The 5,279-nt window shown below is 37.8% G+C and overlaps 1 pseudogene; it reads left to right on the top strand.

Annotated features, from left to right (window-relative positions):
• Positions 1–1,606: 1,606 nt before the first annotated feature.
• LOC114030612 overlaps positions 1,607–5,279 on the top strand; it is a 16,602-nt pseudogene continuing 12,929 nt past the window's right edge.

The following is a 5,279-nucleotide window of genomic DNA, read 5'->3' as shown; positions in this document are numbered from 1 at the left end:
GTAAGTTTCTTTTTACTCATGGTGTTTCTTTATTCCCTGGTCTTTACAGAGATCAAGCTCTCCTGCTGGGGAGCACAGGGCACTGACCCAAGCTTGTTGTGTTGGGAGCCTAGGTCTTGGTGACTGGTTTTGGGAGCTTGGGCCTCTTTTGTTGGCAATTGGAGGCTGTAGGGTTCTGGCAGCTTATATGGTGTTGGGCAGGAATCAGCAAGGCTGGGATTTTCAGTTAAATCTAGGTTGCCTGCTTTTCCTTTCCTTTAGCTTTGTTTAGCTCCTTTTAGATAAGTGTTCCCAGGTATTTATCTGCCTGGGGCCCATTGAAGTGCTGCCTCCTTATTTCTGTTGAGGTCCTGGGAGGCTTCTTTGTTGTAGAATGCAGAGGCACCTGGTGGTTTTCTGAGCTGGTTTCAACCAGTTACCCCACCCTCACTGAGGCACTCGGAGGTACAGCTGTTGGTGTTTGCCTGCTCGACCACCTGGGCTTCGAGATCTCCTCCTGGTTGATAGTTGGAGGCTGTAGGGTTCTGACACCTTATTTGGTGTTGGGCTGGAATCAACAAGGCTGGAACTTTTTGGCACCTCTAGGTTGGTTTCTTCAGCTCCTTTCAGATGAATGCTGCCGGGTGCTTATCCACCTGGGGCCCTTTGTAGTGCTGCTTCCCTTATTTTTGCTGAGGCACTGGGAGACCCATTTGCTATAGAATGCCAAGGCACCAGAATCTCCTCCCGGTGTGCTAAAGTGGGTCTTTCCACTAGCTGGCTGGGTGACTCCTGTTTCTTACTGCCCCCCTTTCCCCAGGTTAAGAGGGGCCTTTCCCGTTCATCCCTCTAGCTACTTGAGCGACTGCATTGCTACATTCCATCTTTCTTCTGGGTCTGCTGTTCCAGGGTTTTTTCTGGGGTGATATTTTCTGGGTTTTCAGAGGTTGACAGGGGAGGGTGAGAGTGACTATCTTTTTACTCCACCATCTTGGCTCCTGGAAGTGGAGGTCTCCATTTCATAATTTGTTAAAAAGTTCATTCATAGATCTTTTTCAAATAATTCAGTCAAACTCTCCATCTCCCTTCTCTTAATCCCATCCACACTTAATTATACTAGATCTTTGAAATCTACCTCTTGTTGGTACCATACACTGTTTTTTTCAGCATTTTAAACTTCTCAGAAATATAAAACCTTTATCAAAGCATTCACTTATTCAAGGTAAGTTCCATCACTCATTTGAGTATAATTTTATGTAAAATGTGTGTGCATTTTTATGTATATAGATGCTATACATAATTATATATTATAAATTTTAACATATTTATATTTTGCAATATTCAGCAATGGAAACACTATCATTACACAACTTACAAGTTTTTTTGGTTGGAGATAATGATTAAACATTGACTGAATGAGCCCCTAAAATGTTAAATTGGAAAAATGGATACAGAAGAGTTAATGGGCTAAGATGGTAGAGTGGGCAGTAAGTCGTTGTCACTTTCCCTTATTGACCTCTGAAGAAAAAAACTTGACAGAAAATAGCACCCCAGGAAAAATCATGGAACAGTGGGGCCAGCTGAAAGTTTGGGTGCAACAGTCCTTTAGTCCAGGAAACTTGTAGGAATGGCAAGAAAGGTTCATCTCACTCGGATAAAAGGGAAGTGCATTCCAAAACAGGAAGTATCCCAGCAATCCAGCAACAAGACCCACCTCAGCAAACTAGTGAGAGATCCTGAGCCCCAGGGTGCTGGACCAGGCAAACGCCAACACCAGGACTCCACCATGTGCCTTACCATAGACAGGGGCACCAGCAGAGTCCAGCTCAGAGAACCACCTTGTGCACCAGTGCAACCTTACCAGCAGCAGACCTCCCTGTAATCAAATTTTGCATGCCTTTTCATCCAGGAATACCACTACTTGGTCAGTATCCCATAGAGATCATAAAAAGGGGGAAAGGACCTACATGTGTAAAAATATTTCAGCAGCTCTTTTCATGGTGGCAAAATATTGGAAATTGAGAGGATGCCCATAAATTGGGGAATGGCTGAACAAAATATGGTATATAAATATAATGGAATACTATTGTTCCACAAGAAATGATGAGCAGGATGACTTCAGAAAAACCTGGAATGAGTTACATGAACTAACGCAGAGTGAAGTGAGTAGAACATAGTAACAGCAGTATTGTGTGATGATCAATTTTGTTAGACATAGATCTTCTCAGCAATGCAGTGATCTGAGATAATTCCAAAAGACTCATGATGGAATATGCTATTCACATCCAGAGGAAGAACAATGGAATCTGAATGGACGTCGAGGCATACTATTTTCCCTTTCTTTTTTTATTTCTTTCTCATTGTTTTTACCTCTTATTATTATTCTTTTTCACAACATGATAAATGTGGAAATATGTTTCATATGATTGTACATGTATACCCTATATCAGATTGCATACTGTTTTAGGGAGGAGTTGGTGGAGTGAGGGAGAAACATTTAGAACTCAAAATCTTATAAAAGTGAATGTTGAAAACTAAAAATAAAAAAATAATAATAATAAAAAAAGAAGAGAGGACGGACTCACTTTAACTTCCCTAGCCTGATTATCTGTAACCATGATAGATAATCTATTTTTCCAGATTTGATAAAACATTGAGATTAAATATGGAATAACACAAACACAACAATAATAGTAATTAATGTTACATGTTTTAAAGTTTGCAAAACATTTTACAATTATATATTATCCTCACAACAACCTGATGACTGGTGTATTTAGTTTTAAAACACATTACTCATAATATTTTAAACAAAATGCATATATCACCAATTATAGAATTATCTATGGGCATGATATTTTTCATTGAGTTGAACAATAAATATTATTCTATTTTTAGCATACTAAATATGATATATTTTAGAGAGAGACAGAAAGCTTGAAAGAGTACATACATTCATTAATCAGAAAATATTTTGACTAATTTGTCAAATAAGTAGAGCTAGCTGCCAAAAGTAAAACATGATGAGAATATAAAATTGTAAAATCTTACAAAGAAGGAAAATTTACAACCAATGCCATGTATTAAAGCAGAAAGAAATATCCAATGCAAATAATTCAAATCCACAAAATTATCAAATAACTAAAGACATCCCAAGAAATACGAAGATGAAAATGAAAGAACACAAAACAAGAAAAAAAAATAAAATGGAAAAAAAATAAACATTTCCCCAAGCTGTTTTCTCCACTAAGAAAAGTGTAGCCGCAAAACTATGACCCTAACATAATAGTTCCTCAGGTGTTTATAGAGGATTTAGAAATGTCACTAAAGGGAACACAGTTTAAAAAAAAAATCTGGTATATTAGACAAAGAATATATAGAGAAAAGCTTGGCAGGATGAAATACAATTTTAAGAACATTGAGGGATCAAGATATATTGACAGAACTCCCCTGACATTTCCTCATTTGCTATATGATTCACTAATTTTGAACTTTTTTTCACATAGCTTTACTTTTATTGATCAATGAATCGTAGAGTTGAAGCAACATCAATGGCCATTACAACCCATACGTGAAAAAAAATCCCCACTGTTGCATGCCCAACAAGTGATTGTTCAATCTCTTTTTAAACAACTCCAAGGAGTGGGAACCCACCAACTCTAGAGTAAGTCCAGCCCACTTGATGACAGTTGTAATTGTCAGGAAGTTTGTCCTTACATTCAACCTAATTGGATCTCTTTACAACTTCTACCCATTGTCCCTGGTTCTTCCTCCTGGGGTAAGTGGAACAAACCTAATCTGTCTACACAACAGCCTTTCAAATACATGATGATAACTATTGTCCTTCTCCCCTACACCCTAACCCCCTGCAATTTTCTCTTCTCCAGGTCAAATATGTCAAAGTCCTTCGATCTATAAACTCTTCTAGTTGCCCTTCCAGCAACACTCTAAAACTTATACAGTCCTTCTAAAATTGTTGTGCCCATAACTGAACATCAGTCTCTCGATGAGTTTTGATGAAGGCAGAATTCATTGATATTACTTCCTCTGTATTTCTGGAAGCTATGGTCCTCTTATTTAGGCAAGATTGCAGTAGGTTTTTTTTTATACAAATCATACTGTTGATTCATATTGAGCTTGCAATCCACTAAAACCTTCAAATATTTTTTTCAGAAAAATTGTTAATTATTCCTTCCTATCTTATCCTAATGAAGCTGATTTGTACCAAAGTGCAAGACTTGATATTTATCACTATTGAGGGGGAGATAGGTGCTGTGATAAGTAAAGTAATAGATCTAAAGTCAGGAAGACCTAGTTTCAAATCCAGTCTCAGATATTTACCAGCTTTGTGACCATGAACAAAGCACTTAACCTCTCTCATCCTCAATTGTAGGCTGATTTCTGCTATAGCATTTTACTGCATGAGCTCCTACATATTTTCCTCTCAACCCCTTGAAATCTTCTTTCCCCAAATTTGACCTATGTAAAAGACTGACTATGCCAAAATTTCTTCTCCTTTTCTATCACAAACTCCAAGATAGAGTGGTAACTTCCCCCTAGGGTTCCCATAACTCCTTCCCTAGCAACTAGTTCCTTTCTGGGAGGGAGAATCAGGTTTAGTATAAAATGTCCCCTTGTGACTTTCTCTGTTTTTTTTCCCCATTTTTTTTATTAATTTATTTTGAATTATCAACAAGCACTTCCATAAGCTTTTAAGTTTTAAATATTTCTCTCCCTCCCTCCCCATTTCCCTCCCCTAGACAGCACAATCTGATAGAGGTTATACATATACATTCCTATTAAACATATTTTAACATGAGTGATATTATAAGTAAGAATGAGAACCAATAGGAGTAACCACCAGAAAGAGGAAACAAAACCCAACAGAAGAAAAAAAATAGCAAATAGTATACTCGATCTGCATTCAAACATCATAACTCTTTCTTCTTTGTGGATAGCATTTTCCATTATGAGGCCTTTGGAGATGTCCTAGATCCTTGGATTGGTGAGAAGGGTGAAGTTTATCAATATTAGTCATCGCACAACATGGCTGTTATTGTGTACAATGTGCTCCTGGTTCTGCTCACTTCCATTGCATTCATATACCACAATTTGTTCAGCCATTCCCCAATTGATGGACATCCTCTCAATTTCCAATTCTTTGCCACCACAACAAATACTGCTATAAATATTTTTGTGTATGTGGGTCCTTTTCACATTTCTATGATCTCTTTAGGACACAGCCCTAGAAATGTTATTGCTGGGTCAAAGGCTAGGCACATTTTTATAGCCCTTTGGGA

The sequence above is a fragment of the Vombatus ursinus genome, unplaced genomic scaffold, assembly GCF_900497805.2.
Source record: "Vombatus ursinus unplaced genomic scaffold, bare-nosed wombat genome assembly UNPS02014966.1, whole genome shotgun sequence".
Classification (NCBI taxonomy): Eukaryota; Metazoa; Chordata; class Mammalia; order Diprotodontia; family Vombatidae; genus Vombatus; species Vombatus ursinus.
The sequence above is the reverse complement of the archived record's forward strand: the minus strand, read 5'-3'. Positions and strand labels throughout refer to the sequence as shown.